This window comes from Cibotium barometz, chromosome 26 (genome assembly GCF_041138505.1).
Source record: "Cibotium barometz isolate CiBa-2024 chromosome 26, ASM4113850v1, whole genome shotgun sequence".
Classification (NCBI taxonomy): Eukaryota; Viridiplantae; Streptophyta; class Polypodiopsida; order Cyatheales; family Cibotiaceae; genus Cibotium; species Cibotium barometz.
The window spans coordinates 38,594,236-38,620,378 of NC_141071.1; the positions used below are offsets into that span (position 1 = coordinate 38,594,236).

Here is a 26,143-nt window from a genome sequence, read left to right on the forward strand (position 1 = left end):
GAATCACACGGTGTTTTGGAAAGCTCGGGGTGGTGTTTCGCTTCAAAAGGAGTCGTAGAAGCAAGCATAGGCTTGCTTAATCTTAGCCTAAGCTAGGGCAAGCTTAAGCTAGGGGATTAAAGCTTTGAATGCTGTAAATTTCAGTGCCCGTGACGTCTTCCCATCCACGGATTTCTGCTGTGCACAACGATGCCCTTAAATTGTGTTATGGTAGTAGTGATCATCATTTTCAAATTTGAATAATCAATTCTATTGTATGCCTTATGATAAAGTCCTTTACTTGGTGAATTGAAAGGGTGAATTGAAAAGGTTTATAATTAAGGCTACATTTTGGAATTAACAACGGAAGGATTAACCAATGCATCCTAGCTTCTTGAATGCCATCACTTTACCATCTTGAATGCCACATACAATGATGCTATGCATTATCTTGCGTTGGAGGCTTTTGCATGGTTAATTTGTCCACCATTGAAGTGATTTGGGGATGCATGTACATGGTACAGCTGAGGCTACAATTTCTTGGCCCTCTCATGAGCGTTTGCTCTTAGCATTAAGCATGCATCACACCTTATGTGGTCATTGAGCCATTAAAGCTTCTAATTGCCATTGGGATGATAGTTCTGCTCATTAATGATGATGGCTATGAAGTAAAGGCAAAAGGCTGAAGTGATATACATGAAAACAGTGAGTTGTGGCTTCATATTATTGCTAAATCTTAGCCTAAAGCAAGCACATGCATGAGCCTACATGAGCCAATGATTGCATTGATCTTGGGAGTCCTTACCTAAAGCTAATCCTTTGCAAGTCATATGCCCTGTGATTCACATGGTGTTGGATGCTATATTTGGATGTTGTTTTGTTGTGATTTGGTGTATCAGAGCTACTTTGGATGATTGAGGGAAAGCATGAGTACAATGGTGGCTCAACAATTTTTGGAGCATGTTTTTAGGTTGCATGGAATGCCTAAGCAAGTGGTGAGTGATAGGGATGTCAAGTTCATGAGCCATTTTTGGAAGAGTGTCTTTGATTCCATGGGGACCACACTCACTCCAAGTACAGCCTATCATCCCTACAAACAGATGGCCAAACCGAGAGGGTGAACAAGTGGCTCGAATTCTATTCAAGACACTATTGTTATGACACCCAAGCTTCATGGGATAAATGGCTACACTTAGCTGAATTTTGCCATAACAACACCTATCACATGAGTATTGGTATGTCTCCATTTGAAGCCATGTATGGTTATAAGGTGCACATATCTTCCATTGCATTCAATGAGGAAAAGGTGAATCCTCAAGCCAAAGAGGAGATTGAGAAGATGTGTGCAATATTGCAAAGGTGCAAGGATAACATGGCTAATGCATAAAACCAAATGAAGCAATATGCCGATGAATCAAGGAAGCATGTGGAGTTCAAGGAAGGGGATTATGTATTCCTAAGAATCCCTTAGTCAAGTATGCTTCTTTGAAGGGAGACACCAATACAAAGCTTGCTTGTCGCTTTTATGGACCATAAAAGGTGTTGAGAAGAATTAGTGAGGTTGCATATCAATTGTTGTTACCTTCTACCACAAGGATCCACAATGTGTTTCATGTGTCACATTTAAAGAAGTATGTGGGACCTCAATTGGAAGTGATTGATGAATTTCCTCCTATGGATGAAGAGGGAATGATTTAATATGTGGTGGAGAAGGTGATTGGAGTAAGGGAAAGACACCTTCGTAATAGGTCTATTGTTGAGTACCTTGTGAAGTGGAGAGGCTTGCCTAATGAAGAAGCTTCTTGGCAGTCTGAAGGCTTCATGAAAGACCATCCGGAGCTTCTACAAGAAATGAATCATAGTGGATAAAGTGGTACACCTGTATGGTGTCTTTGGTCAACTATTTGCATGGATTGGGATGATGATATGAAGGGTGCCATTGCTGTAAATTTATTGTATGGATAGCCATGGCCATTGATGTACTTCACCCCTCATCGATCAAAGTTCAACAGGACTTCGCAAGCTTATGGAAATCATAGAGAGCAGTCCATATGTACATCAAATAATTAGACAGCTCTATGTGGAGTTCTCTTGTGTGAGACACTTTTGGAATTACAAAAAATGTACTTCCCGATTCATGAGGGAAGTCAAGAAGATTCTCAATAGCCCATACATTACTCCATACATGGTTTTGAGGTGGGGATGGTTTGTAATGAAAGGGGCTTGGGTTTGAACATAAGGGGAGCCCATGGGCATGGATATGGCTGGGCAAGTATGGGGGCCCAACATTAATAAGTGTGAAAGTATAAAAGTGAACAAATTGTAATTAGGGACATCTAATCATTTTGACTAATCAAATCATACTTCTTGGAGCTCCAAGCTTCTATGGTTATGGTGGTACTCCCTTGAGTGCATGTGGTACTCCATCTCATGAGTGCATGTGGTACTCCATTATGAGTGCATTCTCTTTCTTCTCTCCCCATCATTACACAAATATTCAATCTATTGCACTTGGCACACTTCGGATAAGTAAAACTAACATAAAACTTTAGACTTTATGGTAAAACCCGAGAGATCTTGAGAACTCACTTCACAAAAAAAAAAGTTTGATACAAATTTAAGTCAATATTTTAGGAAAAGGATAAGAAGGCTTGCCCACGTGTAGAGTTCAAGATTCCACAACACATGGCCTTCCTATTGTGGCAAAAGTGACACTCTTGGCAAAATACTTTGTTAAGTATGCCAAACATGACTTGAAAGTGTAGTAGCTTTGGCCTAATTTACTTCTTTGTAGGATATGTGGCATACTTAAGTAGGTTGTGGGAACTGTAGACAATAGGTAAATGGACATGCATTTGTCAATGAGCTAGTATATAATTAGACTTTATGTATACTTTAAGTATATAAAACCAAATAAACATACATTTAAAAAGTCAACAAGATTCACATACAATCACTAATTTTTATGATGTCACTAATAAACCTTGGACAATAGGTAAATGGAAATTCATTAGGCTTTAAGTATATAAAGCCTTGACAATAGGTAAATGGAAATGCATTAGGCTTTAAGTATACTTTAAGTATATAAAGCCTAATAAACATACATTTAAAAAGTCAACATGATTCACATGCAATCACTAATTTTTATGGATGTCACTAATAAACCTTAGATAATAGGTAAATGGACATGCATTTTAAAAGTCAACAAGATTCACATGTAATCACTAATTTTTATGGATGTCAATTATGCATTAGAAAGAAAACCCCCCTTAATCTCTATTAATAATGAATGTCCATAGTTCCACATAGTTAATTGAAACATGGAGCACTTGGCTAAATGAGATGAGCTTGATGCTCGCTAGGCTATTTCCAATTTTAGAATGGACCATTCACATGCAAGCCCTCACCCATTTGGGATTTTAATAAGGAATATCCTTTGTGCCTTGATGAGAATGTCCGCAATACAACCATCGAGAGCAAAGAAAGGAACCAACTATCAATACAATGAACTTCTAGGAGGTTGTTAGTTTTTCAAGAGGGCACTAACATGCACCTACTAACTTATGACTATGGATAATGATGTTTTGGCTTCTTCTTCAAGTCTCTTTCTTAGGTGTACATTTATTATTCTCACATTATATCTAACAATATTGTACATCATAAATAGAGTGCTCATGACTATTATAGACAAATTGGATATTATTATAGAGTTAAAACCATAGTCCAATCTCGTGCATTTATTTTTTTATAAGACTAGATGCTATTATTGTACATGGTCTTCATAAATATATAAAGTTTTTTTCTCCTCCTTCTCTTGTTTGTAGTGCACCGTAAGATGTAGTCCTTTGTGAACTTCGATGTGTAGAGTAGTAGTTTCTTTGTTCTTTTCCAACATAAACTACATTGTTTTTCTTAGAAGTGGAGCACCACAATGTTACATTGTTATTTACCATTGAGCACCACAATGGGGCACCACTTTTTTAAATAACCATAATACACCAAGAAGCTTTCAAAAATAATCTCATAAAGTGAAGGGATTTAGTTTATAAGCATGCTATTTTTATATAAAAGCACAATCGATTGAGGCATGTAAAGCTGAGTCAATGTGCTATCAAGAGTACTCGCAATGTTATCACAACCTTGAGAGTTAGTGGAGCCAAATTGGAGTGGAAACTTATGTTAAACTCATACAATTTTTGTACACAACATGACACCATAAGTGAGGCATACAATTGAATAGAGGGTTTCTACACACACAAGAGAAGGCATACATCTACACCATAAGCATGCCATGCATGTTTCCCACCCATCAATCATTGACATGGCCCATTCTACATGGTAAAGACCCTAAAAAGTGTAAAAAACACTAGAAACTAAGTCAAGGTGAGGTGGTGCAATGAACCATGAAATTCAAGATTAACTCACTTGAGAAATTTGATAATAGTGTTATTTATATAAATATGCTTAAACCTTGCAAGATTAACTCACTTGCTTAGCCTTTTTGTGAGAGAGAGGCTATTTCCTCTCTGCAAGATAGAGAAAGGGGGAGAGATTCGTGGTGGTATTGTTAAAATGATCTCCATATGTCAAGTTTCCAAAATGAGGAGATTAGATTTTATGCTCTAAACATTTTTTTATATCAGATGTAAGGAAAACCATAGTATGAGACATAATATTCTATCTTAAATAATAGGGTCCCAAGAAAAAAATCAGATGGGGATCCTATTGTGGCAAAAGTCACAATCTTGGCAAAAAACTTTGTTAATTATGCTAAACATGACTTGAAAGTATTGTAGCTTTGCCTTAATTGATTTCTTTGTTGGATATTTGGCATTCTTATCACAATATATAAATGGATGGGGTAGCTTTTTATTAAGCTTTAAGTATATAAAATCTAAAAAACATACATTTTAAAAGTCAACAAGATTCACATCTAATCACTTATAAAACCAAATAAACATACATTTTAAAAGTCAACAAGATTCACATGAATATCACTTATTTTTATGGATTTGTCGGTCAATTATGCATTAGAAAGGTCCCCTTAATCTATATCAATAATAATTGTCCACATCAAGAGATGAGGGATTTTCCTTGTTCAAAGCCCCATCCATTTCATGGTTAAGGGCTTGCAAGTGAATGATCATCTATTCTAAAATTGGAAATAGCCTAGTGAGCCCATCTCAATTAACCAAGTGCTCCGTGTTTCAATCAACTATGTGGAACTAGAATGTCCTGCAATATAACCATCCTCATCAAGAGCAAACTTTTTGCAAAGAAGGAACCCATTATGAATATAGTGAAATTCTACGAGGCTACTAGTTTTTCAAGAGGGCACTAACGAGTACTAACTAGGTTTTCAGGAGGGCACTAGAGAAGCACTAACTACTACTACCTTAGGACATGATGTTTCAATTACTTTTTACTATTCTCACATTATCTAACGATATTTATACAGTATAAAGAGACCTTTTTGTGGTAGTTATGCATGACTACTATTAGACTACATTGTTTGAATACCACAATGGGGTGCCGTTCACCCAAATAACCATAATACACCAAGGAGCTAATCTTATAAAGTGAAGGGATACACATTTGCAAGAGAACAAGAGAAGGCATACATCTAGATTCTACACCATAAGGACCACATGCATGCTGCCCACCCATCAATCATTGCCATGGCCCATTCAACATAGTAAAGGGCCTAAAAAGGTAAGTCAAGTGTGTAAAGACCCTAGAATCTAGTATGAAAACTTGGGAAACAAATAGGTGAGAAGGAAACCCTAAAATTAGTTTCCAGATTTGCACGGGCTCTCCGTCTCACAGTAGCTGGGGGGTCATCAGACTGCTCTACAGATCCCAAGCATTTCAAATAGGCTGCACTAGAATCAAGAAAAATCCATCTCCTCGATTTGCCAGTCAGTGTCATCATTAAGATTTTGCAAGCTGACGTGCAACGTACTGTAGTCATCAGTTGTGTCGAATCAAGCCTAGAATACGGTTCGGCCAAAGTTGATGTGCAACGTACTGAAGCGTGTAGCTATCACAATCATCTTCAAATATTGACATGCACACTTTTGAAGCAATAGCCATCACCCAAGAAATTGTGTATATATGCCTCCATTGAGCTGACAGCCGAGAAAGGACTTTGAAGTCCTTTGTCAAAAGGACTTTGAAGTCCTTTGTCAAAAGGAAAGGGGCTCCCAACTCGAGAGGATCTTCCCTTAGGTGTGTGAAAGTGTGAACTCCTTAGAAAGAGTCATTATATTCTCAACCGAGTTGTTCTGGCGAAACGTCCCCTTGCCTTCCAAGCTACGCTCGTCATCACCACCACCACCATCATAACAGTAAAGGGTTGGCCAAAATGGGCTTTTGGGTGAAGCAAAGGACCCACGGTCTGCAGGCCCTGAAGAGGTGGTGGAGTAGTAGAAGGAGAAGACGATGACGAAGAAGAAGAAGTAGAAGTAGAAGCAGAAAAAATCTTTGCCATTTCACCCCAAGTTCAATTTTAATCCGGCTGTTGGGATTAAATCCAGCAAACCAAAGTGGTCGACTAAGTCAGAGCCTTAGAAAAAATCAACTCTTTCAACTAATCTGGGCACTTTTTAATTAATGCTCTTCGTCATCGCTGCGATCTCGCCCAAATCGCCGAACCCAGCATCTGCACAGTCTGCCCGTCCTTTGGGCGCCCACCTTTCATCAAGTTTAGCAGCGTTTGTGTGCTGAATTTCGCAGCTTTTGGGCACCCACATGGGACACATTCTCGCTTGCATATGTGGTTTTCACCCAACCAGAGCTTTGATTCAGAGGAGAAGAATGATTTAGGCCATGCCTGAAATTTGCTCAACAATCTCGCCTGCAGTTTTCTACTCACCAGCTTTGAAGCTGTATCATATATTGGGTATCAGCGAACAGGTCTCTCTCTCTCTCTCTCTCTCTCTCTCTCTCCCCCGTTCTCTCTCATTTTGTTTTTGGTTTGTGTCTTCACAAGCTATTTTAATTTTTGCAAATTATTATCATGAATTATTTTCATACCATCTGTACTGTCCTCTCTGTGTATGTGAAGTTGGAATTCATAATGATACACCTAAACAATCTCCAAACTCATTAAAGAGTTTCATTGAATACTGGCTTCACAGTAGTTCTAACTTCGTGCTTCACTGGTTCTTCGACCTTATGCTACTGGAGGAATGCCAGAAATCTGTTAAGTTTCTCTCTTTCCTGGGTAACTTGGGTCCCTTGACTAAGAGCAGAATTGGGTATTGCAATACAGAAACTGATTGGGATCGAGTTGAGCCTCCATGCTCTGAAATGGTATGAATGCTGCTTGCACATAGGGGTGAGGGTTGCAACATCCTCAGGGTTGTTGCAGCACATGTTCAGAGTTCAAGCGGGCAGTCTATTTCAAGTGTTTGCGCCTTACCACAGCCTTTTTGTATCAAGTATTTAAATATGACGCTATCTGAGTTGGGAGTGTCATTTGATGCCTAGACATGTATTCCCCCCCTCGATTTGAGCAGAGGGTTTGCACTTTGCAACCTGTCTGATTTTCAGCTCTTGTGCTGAAAACATATAAACGCATCAGACTTGGCCTTGAGTGGATACACCCAAGCAAATATGGAATAATCATCAATGAAGGTTACAAAATATAGATGTTGCCCAAGAGATGGTGTGCTCATAGGACGACACACATCATTGTTTATGAGCTGTAATTTTCTGATAGCCATTACAGATCCATCTTTCGGGAAGGCATTTCTGTGTATCTTGTCCAAAACACACCTTCACATACACATCTTGGTGGCAACTCCACATGAGGTAGGTGCTGTATCATTTGATGCCTTTGTAATAACATCAAAGTGTCATAATTGACATGCCCAAACCTTGCATGCCATAACTCCGCCTTGTGTATGGCACGAGTATGAGATGTAACCAAACAAGCATCTTGTGCCTTCGAATTTCCAAAGGATGAACCTCCCCCAGAAATCAGTTCCTAAAAGTCAAGAAAGTTTTCTCGAACTCCAACGGAGGTTTGAAATTGGTTGTATTCTTTGCCAAGACCATTCAAGATCATTGACACCATATCATCATCATCTATTGGTGATCTAATATAAGCAAGGGTATCTGTAAGCCCTTTAACCTTCATGGAGTAATTATTTCTACTCAACTTTCTTCTGGTGCAGCCCTTACTTTACACACTAGCCCCAAATTTGTGGACACCTCATAATGCCACTACAGATGTGTCTTCACTTGCTCAAACCACTAATAGTGTGAATCCTATTCACGAGGTGCCTAACTTATAAAATGTCCACCATATTAAAATGAACACAAGCCTTTAAAATCGGGGTGCTCATTTAGTAACTTGTCCACACATCAATAAGTGAGTGTGGACAGCCTGTTTTTGTGCTAAATCCTCACCCAAATTCTCGAGTAGCGCTTGCTCGGCGTGCTTTCCATGCGACACTTGGGCTCAAGTGACTATCTCTGCATCCAAGGAAGTGTCTCGGGTGTCAAGACCAAGCTCTGGTACCTAGCTCTTTGTACTGGATAATCTCCCATTCCCAAAGCGTGTACTTTCCAAATATTTGGACATCCTTGAGTCCACCAAATCCCTTACACTTTGGAAAATGTTTGGACTGGTGACAATAACTGAGAATGCCGAGGTTGCTGGACGGCTTGTAGGTACTAGTTGAGGCTAGCTACACAGAAGCTAGGGTTCTAGATGGAACTAACACTAGACACCGTTCTGTTTCATCCTTGATTTGCACGGATTAGGCTAACTGTCATGTGCACATTGTGTATCTACCGTGTGCTACACGCACGCAAGACTAGCTTCGAGGTTTGGGGAAGCTTGGAGCTAGGCAGGCTGATTGGCGAGTTGAGTTAGGGATAGACTAACGGGCGGGCACCCAAGTATGGACGGACGGGCGCCCAAGTGTGGACGCTCGATGACCAGCCAAGAACCTATAAAAGGGTGGCCAAGGTTAGTCATTATTGATATAGAGTCTTGCATGTTTTGTGAGAGCTCTATGGTCTGGAGCCTGGATCTAGTGCAGACGTGCACCTGCTTTATGCAGTCGAGGCTGGCAGCAGTCTCGAGGCCCATGAGGGTAGCTTCGTGGCGGTATGGGACGTCACGAGGTAGAGATTGGTCGGTACGTCCATCTAGTTAGCTTAGCTCGTGGCTCGGTGGGGACAGCCAAGTCTTGTGGGCTTGCCCACGGCTGTCATGGTTGGGAGGTGAGTTAGGCTTGCACCCCCTTCTTGTTTGTTTGTTTGTTTGTAAGTTTCGAGTCTCGTACCAGGAGCGTTCTACGAGGAGATCCTATGGGGATTTGACAGTGGTATCAGAGTGTGCCTCGTGAACGAGCAAGTTGGTAGGTAGAGAAGATGAGGTCGAAGAAAGGTATGTGTTCAAGAAGCTTGCTGTTTTGTTTATGCATGCTGCTGTTTTTTCAGATAGTATGTTGCTTTTTCATCAAAGAAACCCGTGATGAGGGTGTAGGTGGTTAGCAGGGTTGTTTGCTTTGCAAGAAGAAGGCTGAAGGTGTTTGTGCAGTCGCATGAACAGTTTTGAGAGAGAGAGAAAAAAAAAGCATGTTTGCTTTTGTTTGAACGAGAGAGAGAGCGAAAGAAGCGATCGCCGGCTGTTTGTGGGTGCTGGTTGAGTACGGCTGGCCGGGTACAAGCGTCGCTACCAGAAGTTTAGGCACAGGCATGTAGGCAGCCAGGCCTACGCAGGCGGCCAGGCTGGCAACCGGCCAGGCCTACGTAGGCAGGCGGCCAGGCTGGCAGGCGCCCAGGCCTATGCAGGCAGGCGGCCAAGCCAGGCGCAGGCAGCCACGATCACCTGAGCGAAGACGGCGCCGGCAGCACGGTCGGCGACAGCAGCTGTGAAGGTGACGGCACCGAGTCAGGCGACGGCAGCATACAGGTGGTGGCGCTAATTCCAGGAGGGAAAAAAAAACAGTAAAAGCATTCACGCCAACTTCAGTTTGCTTTTGTTTTTTTAAAGATTAAACTAAAAAAAAAAAGAGAGTTTAAAGACCCCCTAAGGTTTAAAAGTGTTTTTTTTAAAGAAAACAGAATATATATATAAAATTATATATATATATATATATATTAAAAAAAACACAAAAGCAAAAGCTCAAGTTGCTTTTGGGGAAGCTTATATAAACCCCTTAAGTGGGCTTCTTGCCACACATCTCTCAAGTTTTCAAGCTCTCAAGTTCTCTTGCACTTTTCTTGTGCAAGATTGAATTTTCTCTCCACTTGCCCTCTTCACGATGTCAACCCAAGAATCCGAGTTGGAGCCCCTTGTCGAACGCAAAGGCTTGCAGGCTACGGAAGATACCGATGCCAATCTTTTTGACGATTATGTGTCCAAATCTGATTCCAAGAGTTCAAAGTAGCTCTCGAAGCTTCTTCTTCGAAACGTCAGGCACAAATCGCCGCCCAGATGCAAGCTTTGCAAAACTCCATCTCTCTCTTGACCACTACCCTACCTACTCTTTCGGGTATGGATACCTTGGCCTCTGCTTTAGGCCCCAACATTACTCCGGAACAGTTCGGGGGCAAGCAAAAGCAGCGTACCAAGGAGATAGTGGACACTTGGCTACATAAGTGGCAAGTCCATTTTCAGTTTCATCCATATGATGATGGAAAAAAGATCCAGTTAGTAGCAGGTTTCCTCTCAGGCAAAGCTTTGCTTTGGTGGAAGGAACTTAACCTTAAGCCAACGACTTGGGCACAATTCGAAGACGTCTTCAAGAAGGAATTCCTCAAGAAAGAGGATGATTATGATGTTGTTGCCCGGTTTACAGCTTTGACCATGACCTCGCAGCACCTCACTTATGAGGTCTACCTCCAGAAGTTTAGGGACTTGGAGATGAAAGCTACAGAGATGGATCCCACTACTCTTTTGGGGTTCTTCGTAGCCGGTTTACCAGACTCATACCGTTTACAGGTTAAAAATAACAAATGCAAAACTTTGGACGAAGCCATTCATTCAGCTCGTATCTACGATGATACAATGGTCTCTTCCAAGTCTAAACCCGCGTTACCAAGTAGGGAAAGAAGTACAAAAGAAAGTTCTCTGCACCAATGGCTAACACGACTGAAGGAAAGTCTTTGGACCAATCTTCAAAGAATTCAAGTTCGACACCAGCGAATAAGAAACGACTTCTTAAGGCTTTGAAGCTCAAGAAGGAGGGACGTTGTTTCATTTGTGAAGAAAAAGGACACATGCGTAACGAGTGCCCGAAGCAAAAGGGTGTAAAGACCAACGCAGGACCCAAGCCAAAGGCAGCTAACCAGTTGTCTTTGACCAGTACGTCAGTTACTGTACTTTCTCGCCCTAGTACATGTTCTGATTGTCTGTTCAACTCTAAAGTTTTTGGCTTGCATGATCTTCTCCGAGCTTATGGAGAAGTGAATAGCCACAGAATTCACATTCTTCTAGACCCTGGCAGCTCACACAACTTTGTTAACTACAAACTTGTGCAGAAACTGGGTCTTGATACGACACTCAGCGATCATACCTACGAGGTACGCCTACCTGTGGGAAGGCAAGTATTGGATCGAAAGGTGGAGATGCTACCAATCCGGATTCAGGATTGCAAAGATACTCTGGAATGCTATGTTATGCACCTAGAACATGTATACTTGTTATTAGGGATTGAGTGGTTTAAGACTCTTCAAGTCGAGATAGATTGGTCTAGTCATATTTTTTCTTTTCAGCATAGGAACACCCAGTATAGTATTTTAGGTGATTGTATTAATCCCTTTCAGGGACCTCTTGTAAATACAGTTGATTTTGGAAATATAATGGATTCTTCTTTGTATACCGCTTTCCATTGTGTATTGATTCCACTTTCTTCATTTCTCATACCTTCTATGGATGTCAATGAATTAAGTGTATTGAAAGCAAAGAATTAGAGAAGATACTTGATTCGTTTCAAGATGTATTTTCTAAGGAACTGCCATCGGGCTTACCACCTGAAAGGGTAGTAGATCATCGTATTGACTTGATCCCTGGTGCTCATCCTGTCAGTATTCCACCTTATAGAATGAGCCAAGTTGAGGAAGATGAGTTGGCTAAACAACTTGAAGATTATTTGAGGATGGGCTAGATCCGTCCAAGTAAATCACCTTGGGGTGCACTTGTGTTGCTTAGGAGAAAGAAGGACAACACCTGGAGAATGTGTATAGATTACAAGAGATTGAACAAGCTGACAATTAAAAACCGTTATTCTCTCCCTAGATCAGATGACCTAATTGATCGGTTAGCAGGAGCGAAATATTTCACGAAGATAGATTTACGTACTGGCTATCACTAGATACGTATTCATGAAAGGCATGTCGAAAGAACCGCCTTTCGGACTAGGTATGGCCATTATGAGTTTCTCGTATTACCTTTTGGGTTAACCAATGCTCCAGCCACTTCCCAGCAAATGATGAACGATCTTTTTCATGAACATTTGGAAAAATTTGTGGTGGTGTTCCTAGATGATATTTTGATATATAGTCGTACTCTTGAGGATCATGTTAGACACCTCATGATTGTCTTATCTATTTTAAGATAGAATCGACTATATGCTAAATTAAGTAAATGTGAGTTTTTTATGACAGACATCATTTACTTGGGACACAAGATCACTAGAGATGGATTGAGCATTGTCTATGATCGAGTTCAGAAGGTTCTGGACTGGCCTACACCAAGAACAGTGAAACAACTTCGTTCTTTTCTCGGTTTTGTTGTTTTTCTTCGGAAATCTGTGCGGGAGTACTCTCAGCTCACACTACCGATGACCGACTTGTTGAAAGGTCGTGGACGTAAGTCAAATTAGCCTATCACTTGGAATAACGATCTGGATATGGCTTCAGACTTTTGAAAGATAAAGTCAAGGAAGCACCTATCTTAGCATTACCCAATCCTAGTCGGTCTTATGTTCTTGAAACTGATGCCAGTGACTATGCCATCGGGGCTGCTTTATTTCAAGATGGTAGACCTGTTGCTTTTGAAAGTAAAAAGCTAGACGACACTCAATCTCGTTGGCCAACCCTTGAGAAGGAGCTTTATGCTGTGATTCATGCTCTCAAGGTTTGGAGACATTATTTATATGGCTCCAAGTTTGTGGTATTGATGACTGATCATCAGTCAATCAAGTATGTCTGTGATGCGAATGATTTGAGAGGAAGGAAAGCTTGTTGGGCTGAGTTAATGCAAGATTTTGATTTTGAGATTCGTTATCGGAAAGGGTCCATGAATAGTGTTGCAGATGCGCTTAGTCGAATTAGAGAGGTGAATACTTTGTCGTTCATTGAGATTTCTATTGACTTATTTCAGACATTGAGAGGGCTTTGCAGGACTGATAGTTATTTTGGTCCATTTTGGCAGAAGATCCAAGACGGGAGCTCATTGATTGACCAAGACTCAATAACTGAGCAGTCTACCATTCAGGGGCTGCAGGAGGCCAGTGAATGATTCGGAATGGTTTACTATTCCGTAATGACAAAATTTGTGTACCATAGATCCCGGATATTAGGTCCAAGATTCTTAAGGAGTGTCGCAACGCCCCTTTTGCTGGACTTCTTGGGGTACACAGGACGCTATCATTAGTGAAACACACTTTTTATTGGCCAAAGATGAAAGGGTATGTAGAAGATTATGTTCTCAAGTGTCAAGTTTGTCAAGCAAATAAAGCTGAACGCTTTAGACAGGCTGGGTTGTTGCATCCTTTGCAAATCCCGGGTAATAAATGGGAAAGTATTTCCATGGATTTTATTATTGGACTGCCAAGAATACATCAAGGCCACGATTCTATTTGGGTTGTGGTAGATCGCTTGACAAAAATGGCTAGATTTTTACCGAACCGGAAGACTATTACAGCTACGCAATTAGCACGACAGTTTATCGAGCAGTTGTTTAGACTGTACGGGTTACCGCAGGACATAGTCAGTGATAGGGACTCTAAGTTTACGAGTGATTTTTGAAAACTTGTTTTTGAGAAGTTGAAAACAACTTTGAATTTGAGTTCCTTAGATTATCCTCATTCTGATGGCCAGACAGAAAGAGTGAATCAAATTTTGGAGGATATGCTTCGACCATATGTATCCAAAAGACAGAGTTCATGGGAGGATTATCTTCCTATGTTAGAATTTGCATATAACAATACTAAGCATACGAGTACAGGTTTTAGTCCTTTCATGCTTATGTATGGTTTTCAACCTAGATCACCTGTCACAGTAGGATTCTCAGGACTTCAGTACGATGTAGCACGTAATTTTTTGCAAGATATGCAAGAAATGTTACAAGTTGCGAAGGAATCTATTAGAAGTGCTCAAGACTGAGACAGATTTTATTCTAATAGACATCGTTCACCCAGAGAGTTCTCTGAAGGAACAATGGTGTATTTGCGAGTTGCGAAAGATTCTGAGATTTTACGGACAGGTCGATCTCTGAAATTATCCCCTAGATACCCTGGACCATTTCGTATTACACGACGGATTGGTTCAGTTACATATGAATTGGATTTGCCTTCTCATGTTAAAGTTCATCATGTATTTCATGTCAGTAGACTTAAGGAAGTACTGGGTGGAACAGACCAGTTAGTTACTCCTCAAGAAATCATAGATGTCGAGGACATGACATTTGTTCCATACGAACCTGAAAAGATTCTTGGATTTCGTGAAAGGAGATTGCGTAATACGCTTATCACGGAATACAAGATCAAGTGGAAGGATCGTGTTGAGGAGGACGTTACATGGGAGACATTGACTACTCTTTAGAGAGATTACCCTGGCTTTTTAGTGAGCTTAGGAGTGAGCTCTTAGAGGAAGGGGAGTATGTCATGTGCACAGTGTGTATCTACCGTGTGCTACACGCACGCAAGACTAGCTTCGAGGTTTGGGGAAGCTTGGAGCTAGGCAGGCTGATTGGCGAGTTGAGTTAGGGATAGACTAACGAGCGGGCACCCAAGTATGGACGGGCGGGCAGCAAGGTTCTGATATATTTGGCAAAGTTCTGACAAAAGACATCGTGGAGTCAGCAATACAGCATCCTAAGTTTGCAAGACTTCGATCAGACAAGTGTGGACGCCCGATGACCGGCCAAGAACCTATAAAAGGGTGGCCAAGGTTAGTCACGCATGTTTTGTGAGAGACCTATGGTTTGGAGCTTGGATCTAGTGCATACGTGCACCTGCTTTATGCAGTTGAGGCCGGCAGCAGTCTCGAGGCCCACGAGGGTAGCTTCGTGGCAGTATGGGACGGCACAAGGTAGAGATTAGTCGGTACGTCCATCTAGTTAGCTCAGCTCGTGGCTCGGTGGGGACAGCCAAGTCTTGTGGGCTTGCCCACGGCTGTCATGGTTAGGAGGTGAGTTAGGCTTGCACCCCCTACTAGGCTGTATCAACCCCTTATTCAAAAGCTCCTGCACCTGACTCATAATCTCTTCCTGTTGGGCTGCACTAACACGGTACGGCGGTCTATTCGATGGAGTACTACTAGGAATTAGATCAATGGCATGATCTTCTGGCCTCTCAGGAGGAAGTTCTCCTGGCAATGACTTGGAAAAACAGTCTTGAAACCCACATAAGAAATCAGTCTTGTCCTTATCTAACATAGACAAATTAGACTTAGACTCATCATCTTGTGCATCCTTTACATAAATCAAGTATGCAGAAAGATGCTTTTTCATTACTGATGAAATTGCCGAAGCGGATACAATAGGAACAGATTCCCCTTTGAGTTTTACATCCAATACATGTTCTTTCCCTGTATGAATCAGAGTGATTTTCCTATTGTAAGTATCCACCACCGCATGTACTCTGTGGCACCATGGCATCCCCAACAAAACATCACAGCCATCAAGTGGCATGATAAAGAACTCTTCGCTGTCCACATAACCCTGCAAATGAAGCCGAAGCTTCCCAATGATAGGAGTAACGGATTCTGCATACCCTGGACAAGCCATATTAGCCTCATGTAACGGCCCCATCTCCTCTGCGCGAATCCCCAATCGGCCAGCCAAATCTGGTGAAATGAAGTTGGCTCTAGCACCTGTGTCAAAGAATATCAAGGCATTCTGATCTCTCACTTTGCCCCATGCCCTGCACAACTCTGTCTCTTCACCACCTGGCTGTTCCCCCACAAGATCAGGAACTAACCTTGCAGAAGGTTTTGGTTTCTTTGACTTGGGCTCTCCTTTATTGTCAGAGTCCTTTTGGGACTTTCTCTTGGGACAATTGAATGACATATGCCCCTCTTCAGTACAGTAAAAACATTTCCGAGCATCTCTCAAAGCCTGTCTTTCCTCAGAAGTCCTCTTGGGCATTGGCAACTTCTTATACTTCGTCTCTGAAGACCCTTTAGCATCACGTGAAGCATGCCCAGATTTTTCAGCTTTCTTGCTCAAGTTCTTACTGCCTTTAAACCCAGATGATCCTCCAGTGAGTAACGCATTAGCTGTCATAGCATTTTCAATCATCTGTGACATGTTCGTTACTCTTGTCTTGATACAATAATCTCGCACCTCTTTGGGCAGCCCACAACAATATTTCTCTACCTGCTCAGACAAAGGCACTGCACGGTAAGAAGTCACTGGGAGTAAAGCTTCCCAAAACTTCTTGTTATAATCCTCCAAATTCTCACACTTTGAAGCATCCAACTTGTGCCATGGAGTCATAACATCCACCTCAAATGTAGATGTGAGCCATACGGAAGAGAAAACCTGTTTAAATTGTACCCAAGTAGTGGGTGCTATGTCCTGCAAAAGAAGAGTAGACCACCACTGCAAAGCATTCCCCTTGAGAAAAGTGGCAGCTTTCCTCACCTTAGAGGACTTTGTATAATTCCCACCAGAAAAAGCAGCATCAAACTGCTGTAAAAAGGTAAGTGCTTTAAGTTTATCTTTTGCCCCACTGAATGTATCAAACTTCACTGCAGCTCCCCCTTCCTTGTAATCCTTAGCCTTTCCCATAGGCGTTAGATTATCATATGGAAGTGGTTTCGCAAGATTGCTGCCCCCAACATTCATGCCCATCATTGGGTCAACATTTCCCATTCCCACACCTGGCATACCATACATTCCAGCCATGTTTCCAAACATTCCTTTATGCATACCTGGCTGCATGCCACCATACATATTGCCTTGCATTCCAGGTTGCATGCCTCCAAACATATTTCCTTGCATACCGGACTGCATACCACCATACATATTCCCCTGCATACCAGGCTGAAAATTAGCTCCAAAAGGCCCGTGCATACCCATGCCTCCCTGAGGATAACCCCCAGTCATAGATTGGAACACCGAGCCACCACCAAAATAACCTGGATGCATATTCTGCTGAGGAATTGATGGCTGTCCAAAGAAGAAACTCTGTGAGTTTGCTCCATAAGCATGCTGCATGTTCGGAAACTGGCCAAGAGATGGTTCCTGTGGGATGGCACCACTACGACCCTGTGGAAGATTCTTAGAACGAACCTTCTTCTTCTTTTTCTCGGGCTCTGTGCGGGATCTCATAAATTCAGCAAATCTCTCACTCTGAGTGAGCTGCATAAATACATCCATAACACTAGCCAAACGATCTTTGAACCGAGCATCATCATCCTCTTTACCAAGTACATCTTCTGGCTGTGTTACATCCTCATAAGGTTTAGCATCCGCAGCCTGTTCTCCTGCATGAATATCCTCAGATACATCTCTCTCAGGAGAAGTCTCTTGCTCTTCCTCTTCATGATAGAAGTACTCATCCTCTGTATCAGACATGTTTGCTGAATTTTTCAGTGATGGCTTTCTTCGAGGCAACCACGAGCTCACCCCCTTCAGAAAGTTGATGATTGGTCCCGGCAATGGAACCTTGAAACCGGCCTCTGATAGAAACCAGAGTGCGGTAGACTAGCAGTCACCCGTCCACTTGTAGTCTAGATGTGAAAACAAAACAGATTGGAGCTGGAGTGCCCAAAACTGAAAACAAAGCGACACCTGTTGGCCCCAAAGCTTGGCGCCCCTTGCGGTATTTCTTTATTCAATTTCAAAAGTATGAAAGGCTGAGTACAACAAAATCAGCCAAGAGATTACACCTGTATGTCCAATCTGACAGCCCACAATACCTCTTAGCACAAAGGATTCACGCACACAGATCTGTGTCTCAAAGCAACACACTGTGCCTCCCTCTGATCAGCCAAGACCACTAAGCAGGGCAGCCATGAGCATACATCTGGCATATCTCAAGCACATGATTCAACATCTCAGCTCATACATACATTCACTGTTCAACCTCAGTCTCCACCCTTTTCAATCTGCCATACCTCTCCTCTCACAAGGGGCCAGATAACTCAAATCTGCAACAGACATAAGGGAATAGAAAGAGAGATAGATGAACAGATGCGGAGCTTACCAAAGTCAGCTCGTGGATCTGCACACCTGAGGAAGTAGTTGTACCAGTCTGTACTTGCACACTTGTTTCAACAGCTTTGCATCACACGTGTGGGAATTCCTGTCTGAATCTTCCTCTCAGCTTTCACTTCAGTGTAATACCCAACTGTGCAGACCTGAAAATCTGTACTGCATCAATTCGTACAGCCTCTGCACACGTGTCAGAATCTGTCTGTACAGAACTGTACGGCCAGTTCTGCTGTCGCCTGAATGAACTGATGCGCCTGCTCCCAGCTGTACCCGACTGTACCTGCTGTACAGCTCTGTACCTGCAGTACAGCCACTAGACAGCAGTCGTACGGCTGTACCTGCTGTACGGCTTCTGTCAGAACCTGCAGCTCCTGTGCCTGCTCAGCAACTCAGCGCCGCCTGCACCAACAGAGAAATCTGCAGCAAAGTACAGCAGCCGTACTGTACTTGCAGTCGTACAGTGCTGTACGGACTGCACACGTGGACTGTACGACGGGATTTGCAGAGGAAAACAGCAGCAGCACAGAATTCAGCAGTCGACTTCTTCTCCTTTCTCTTCCACGCTTGAGAATACACGCTTGTCTCCCAAAAAGCAAGAGAGAGAGAGAAGAGAGAGAGGCATGCACTCCAAAAGTGGAGTTCCCCCCTCTCCATAATAATCCTAGGGCCCCAACTTTAATTGTTATTAAAGTTCCCTAGGGGCCACTAAGGCCTAGGGGCAACTTTCAATAAAACATTAAAATTCTAATGTTCTAGTTCCCCCCTTCACACCTAGGGATGTCCACACATCATTAACTCTGTCCGGGCACCCCCCATGTGAATCATTCAATATTTTGACTCAGCAACCACCATGCCCACACATGTGCTGTTCCATTTTCACAGGGCCATGACACACGCTCCCAAAGAGCCTTGTCTGCCCTCTGTAAAGCCTCCTTATAACAAGAGGGCTCCCCACAGTCAGTGAGCATCAAGTAGTCAACCCCTGGAACAAACCTGTCAGGGGTCTGGAGGGTCTTGTGGACCTCCGTACCCAATGACCATCATTTGCAGGTTGCTGTCCAGCCTGCATATCACCTATTGGTGGCTCCTGTTCCATGCCAGAAGGTTGAAAGATCATGCCCGGTATCTCCTCTAACTGTGGGATGTCCATAGGGATATCTTCTGCCATCTCTGGCTGTCCATTTGGACCATTTTCAGCACCATTTAACGGCTGGTTTTGTTGCTGTAATGGCTGATTTACAGCCCTTGGTTGTTGTCCATGATGTCCATCATCATTAAAGATGACTCTGCCAGGCTCCTGTTGCCTTGCAGGTTCCTTATACATGCATGTTTCATAAAAAATGACATCATTGCTGCGTATAATCTTTCTATTCACTGGATCCCAAAGTCTACACCCCATTTCACCTCTGTCACCATATCCTAGGAATATGCATTTGTGAGACTTAGGATCAAGTTTGGTGCATATTTCCTTGCATTGCGTATGTGCACGTACGCAATGCAACCAAACACTCTCAAGTGCTTGTAGGACGGAGGCTTTCCTGTCCATACTTCCTCTGGCACTTCCCCACCAAGCCTCGTGTTAGGTGACCTGTTTATAAGATGAACGGCTGTCATAACAGCTTCAGCCCAAAAACCATGAGGTAACGTAGCATGTGACAACATAGAACGGACCTTCTCCTGAATGGTCCTGTTCATCCTCTCTGCTGTCCCGTTTTGTGGAGGATCATAAGGAGCAGAGAGCTCGCTCTTGATGCCTTTAGCATCACAAAAGTCCTGAAACTGTTTGGACATATACTCTCCACCATTGTCGGAATGCAAAGCCTTCAGTGTTTTGCCAGTTTGATTCTCAACATGAGCAACAAACTTCTCAAACACTGAGAATGTATCACTCTTCAAACGAAGAGGATAAACCCACACCTTGCGTGTGGCATCATCAATAAAAGACAAAATATTTTGCCCCTCCCAAAGAAAGCTGAGGCTCCTTCATTGCCAGCAGTATACCTGACAAACAAGTCTCTACAACCTGTGACATGAAAGGAGGCACCTGAATCAATGATCCATGAGTGCATACCATGACCATCTCCTGCATGGAGTGAATGGGCATCAAGTGAAGACATGAATAGGACTTCATCCTCACTGTCACCTGCATGTGACACATTGACTTCTTCAATCTTGACTCCACTTTTGCCCTTTGGCTTTGCATCTTTGGCTTCATCTTCATCTTTGTCTTTTCCTTTGCCCTTTTCCTTTTGATCATTCTTCCATTTGTAGCATTGCTTTTTGAAATGTCCCTTCTTGCCACAATAATGGCATTCCAAATCCTTTTTGGAGCGGGACTTGCTCCTTCCCCATTCTTGGCTTTTACCCCTTTGCTGGGATCTCCCACGTGCATTCATTGCATTGGACTTTCCAACAGAGTTGTTCTTCCTGTTCATCTTCTCTTGAAGGAGAGCACCCTCCACATCTGCATATGACAGCATAGCATTTGAATTGCTAGTGGCTGTCCTGAATGTGTCCCAACTCTTTGGCAAAGTGCATAAGAGAAAGGTGGCTTTGAACTCATCGTCCATTGCCAACTTTTGATTGATGATCTGGTTGACAACACCATTAAACTCATTTAGATGGGCTGTCATAGACGCCCCTTCCTTCATTTGAAGACCTATGAGTTTCTTCAACCAATACACTTTGCTTGAGGCACTTTGCTGGGCATACAAGTCCTGCAATCTTTGCCACATTCCCCAAGCTGTCTTCTCTTCACGTATGCTGAAAAGTAAAGAGTCTGACACAGACAACATGATGGTGGATCTTGCCAGCTCATCCATATCTTCCCATTCTTCAGCAGTAAGAGAAGCGGGCATTACACCCCTTTCTTTGATGGGCTTGTGCTGCTTCTTCTGGAGCAACACATTATAGCACTGGGTTTGCCAAATGTCATAATTATGTGAGCCTTCAAGCTTTTTGATGTGAAGCAATGAAGAGCTCTCACCTGTGGTTGCCATAGCAATATGCAACCTTTGACACAGTCAATGCCTGACTCCCTACAAGATGTGCAAACAGTGCACCAAAAGCACACAAAGTGCTCACAGTTGTTCTCCCAAAGTTTATCTCCCACTGCGGAAGCACGAATGCAACTCTCCTCCCACTGAATGTGATAAAATCACCAAAATCTGGTTGCTGCAGATTTATGACAGCACCTTAGATGTGCTCTGTTCCCTTTCCAAAATACTGTACAACAGTACTAAGTGCTCACCAATGATGTACCAAATCTGTACCGGCAAGTACAGCAGCTGAAAATGAGCCTTTTTCTCACTCAAATCAATGTACAACCATGCCAAAACTTGTACAAAGTTGTACCAAATCTGTACCAGCAAGTACAGTAGCAATAAATGCTCTCCTGGCTGTCCAAATGAGTGAAAATCAGACCTTGACAGTCCTCACTACTGCATACAACAGTCCCGGACAGAAATTGGGCAAAAGCCCCTTGACTGCAAGTGGATTTCTGAGGGTTCAAGGCATAAAAGGCTTCCCTGCTGCTTTGCCAAGCTCAACAAGCACAAAATCTTGAAAAGCCCCTTGATTCAAGATCAATTTCTGATCATGAATGGTACATTAATGCACATGAAGGCATCCAGAGTCTTCACAATGCTTCCCCTGGCCACATATACATCCAATACATAAAAGCCCCTTGATTTACTGGCACATTGAGTGCTTGACAGGCATCAACACATTGCCCAAAGCATCAAATGCCAGTGCCTACATGCAAAACAACCCAATTGGCACAAAAGCCCTTTGATTTGCACTCCAATTTCCTGCAATTTAGTCCCGAATGTGAGATTGCTCACATCATACAACATGTATGAATGCCCAATGGCACAATTACATCAAAAGCCCCAAACGTTAACACCCAATTTCTTGCCAATTGATCCGGAATGTGACCAATGTCACCCAATGTTGCCAATTGTGCTCAAATCTGAGCCATTAGGACCTGTACCTGCTCAATTGATGATAATGGACATGCAAATCCCAAAATTGAAGCAAATACCTCTGAAAATTTTTGATTTCTGTTGCAGAAAGGGGGCCGACTTTGACTGTCCTTCATGCATACCTGCGGGCGCAGCACTTGTGTTCACGCGCACACCTTGTGCCACCTCAGCTCGAGCAGCCGAATGTTAGCACTCAGGTGTCGTAGTGTTGGAAATAACGACAGCTTTGGAGGAGTGACACGTACGGAGAGGACCTAGAGACGGTCTTCGGCGTGGGTCTCGATGACGACGTCCGAGGTCACGTAGGCTACGCAGGTGAGCACAAAGCCGGCCTCCTGCTGGTCATCGTCCAAGAAGGACTGCCCGTCCTGGTCCACAGAGCCCGCAATGACCTTGCCCGTGCACGACGAGCAGGCGCCCGCCCGACAAGAGTAGGGCAAATCCAGCCCCGCCTCCTCAGCCGCATCCAATTAGTACGTGTCTCCCGGCACGTCCACCATCGACTTGCCGCTTGGGGTCTTGAATGTCACCTTGAACGCCTGCACCCTTGAGATAAAAACCCTAAAAAGAAATGTAACCCTAAAACTAGAGCTCTGATACCAGTTGAAGGGAGCTAAGGAAGCTCAGCTGAAACAGTTAGGGTTTCATGTGGGAGACACACACAGAGAAGAAGGGAGAGAGAGAGAGAGACATGTGGGGATAAGTCAACTCACAAAGTATGAGTGTGTGACTCCCCTATCACACATGTATATTTGCTCTAGTACACATAGTGCACTTAGTACATTAAAAGTACTAAGTGTACTATGTACTATAAAACTTATGGACTTGTACACACTATAAGGGTCGGCATAATGCCTTTACCCCAACACTTACTGGTGCATGGGGACTGTGATTCCAAGCATTAGTCATCTAGCAGGACATGGTTATCTTTTGTGTAGCAGAGATTATGAACTAGATTTGTTCCGAGTTCATTGTTCGAGGCTTTTGGGACGTGATGTGTTTTCCATCCACTTTTGGAGATTATGGGCATGGTGTGTCCAATAGCTCATCATCTATTCTTGGAGTTCACTGCACACTTGTGTAGGAATTCGTGGCCAAGCAAAGTTCCTTGCTGTTTGTGGTGGCATTTTTCGAGGGAACAGGTTGGTGGATGCTCTCTCCGAGGTGATTCCAGTATTCGCGGTGCTGGAGGGTCCATGGTTGCATCTTCATCGACTTATCTTCTTCCGACTCTTGCACACTATGAGCTGTAGAGGGGTGTTAGAATTTATACATCTCAGTGTTTTTGGGATTGTAACTATTATTGGGTATTTTATATATTTTTCTTTCATTTATGTGGTCATGGAGCAGTCAGCCACTCTAGGAGCAGTCGACTATTCCCAATGCACTATATAAGGAGTCCCCCCATTATTCACTTTCTTATCCTATTCCCTTGTAGAAGTTCAACATTCTCTTGGTGGCCAATTGCCATTGTAAAGCTTCAAGCTAATATAAAAGGTGATCTTGTCTACAAGCTCTCTCTACTCTCTCTCGTCCTATTTATGCTTTTGCGTGTGCATTCTCCAACAGACTCCTTTGGCACGAAGATAAGCTTTAGCAGCTTCAACTCCTTCCTCTTTGATGGCTCGGTCCTTGATGAAATCTTCAAACATCCAAGCCCTTCTATGGCCTTGTTCCTTTTGAGAAATAGATCGACGGCCTTGGTTCCCATCTAAAAGTTCACTATCGGCGTCATAGTTGTTCCCTTCATAAGGCCCTTGGTCTCCCTCTGGCCTGGCCTCTGCTCTTGACATGGCTTTGTCACCCCAAGAAAGTTTCTTCAAGAGAAATCTTGCTTTGATACCACTGTAAGCCCAGCAGGGCGTGCAGTGAGACAGACTCAACCATGTGTCCAAGAGATAAAAGATATTGAGAGAGAGAGAAGGGAATAGGGATCTTGCACAATACACCACACTAAGCGGGGAACAGGCCCCGCTCCCTTTCAGGAATTTATTCAGGAACAATCCACGGGCACGCTGGCCAGGATCAATGTAATCAATGAATACAAAACAAATAGATATGCCGATGTAGGATATCCAAGTTGATGTCAATGTCTAGGCTTAAGATCTCTGATGTCGAGCACACCATGGCGTTGACCCACAAGTATCTCTCACCGGGCTAGTACCAGATCCAATATCCAAATCCAATGAATCCAAGTCCAATGAATCCAAGTCTAATGAATCCAAGTCCAATGAATCCAAATCCAAGTTTATATCCAAGTTCAAGTTCATGTCCAAATCCATGTTCATGTCCAAGTTCTAGTTCCAATCCAAGTCCAAGTTCAAGTTCCAATCCAAGTTCTAAGTCCAAGTTCCAAGTTCGAGTTCGTGTACAAGGTACATAGGCAACATGCGCTGATGTGACAGAGGCTTTTGTTTTTGACAGCAGAGCTTGTTGCCCAAATCAAAGGAGGAGGCAAACCTCAAGAAGTCCACAGGGAAAGATGTCGATGTCTCTGTGTAGAAGATGGCGGCTGGAGGAGGTACTAGTGCTGGCAGGTGTCGGAAGCAACATTGGCGCACAGGGGCGGTGGCGGCCGGGCTGAGCGGCGGCGGTGGCTCTGAAGCAGCGGTGCCGGTGGACGTACGAGATAACCTTTATGATGCCTTTTGTGGAGAACCAGAAGAGATAGAGAATAAAATAAATTTTCTCTTTATATAGTCTTAAGCTTTCAAGCCTATCTCTGAGAGAACCCCATGATGATTATGGAGAAGTTGAGGTTGGTAAAGAAGTATTTCATATACATGGAGATGAACCCCTACCCTTGGTTTAAAGGCTAAATTCTTGAGCTTATACTTCCCACATCTTAAGTTTATATAAAAAGACCATGGAAGTGAGATTACATTATTTGTTGGAAGTCATGCTATAGAGACTAACAAGATTTAAAAGTGTTTTGGATATGATAAGCTGACGGCTCTGAGGTGGCAGCGGCTTTGAAGCGGCGGCTGAAAGTGGAGGAGCAAGTTGTGATATATCTTCTGAAGAGGGTGCAAGCTTCTTTTATACTTGAAGGGGGGGGGGGGGGAGTCCTTGTTTTTTGCCATGCTTTGCTTTTTCTTTGCCTTTTTCTTTGCTTTTTTCTTTTCCCTTTTTAATATTTTAATAATAGTCAAATATAGCCAAAGTTCTTGATTTATGCTTTTGTAGCTTTAGGGCCTTGCTTTTGGCCTTGGAGTTGCTTTTGGAAAAGCGGCTTTTAGCTTTTTGATCCAGCTCAATGTCCTCTTTCCAATGGTGCCCTTAGCTTGCGGTCAACACAGTTTGACTTTTTGCTTTTTCCTGCTTTTTCATGAAGATTGGTGCTTTTTTCTGCTTTTTCACGAAGATTGGTGCTTTTTCTAGTGCTAGAACCCTGTTCCCATGTGTCCGAGCATGGGTTTCATCATGTGAAATAGAGCTAGGAGGGCCAAATAGTTACACCAACATTGTAGCCAATGGAATTAAGAAGTGACCGGAAGGTCGGCCAATCCACGACTTGTTCCAAAATGACCAACCGACCATATCATCCGACTAGGACCATATTAGATTACGACAATATGTCGTAGGGACTTTGCACAGCTCCCATGGCCATTTGAGACCGTTTGGACCCTCAAACAGGGCCCACAACTTGAGAACGGTGTGTCCTCAGTTTGCTGTCCACCCAACACTCACTAATGTGGTCACATAGCCTGCACAAGCATGCATCCCACTTGCTAGAGTGCCAAGTCTACATAAGCCATCTCCTAACCATCTGGCC

General features: G+C 43.0%; 1 protein-coding gene across 1 annotated transcript in view; it reads left to right on the top strand.

The window, feature by feature from the left end:
• The first annotated feature begins 6,410 nt into the window (after positions 1–6,410).
• The window catches only part of LOC147623945 (calmodulin-binding receptor-like cytoplasmic kinase 2), a 33,587-nt gene continuing 13,854 nt past the window's right edge, over positions 6,411–26,143 (top strand). Inside the window, exon 1 of the mRNA XM_086820596.1 lies at positions 6,411–6,894. The gene's annotated coding sequence lies outside the window, so the exon portion shown is untranslated. The remainder of the gene's footprint in view (positions 6,895–26,143) is intronic.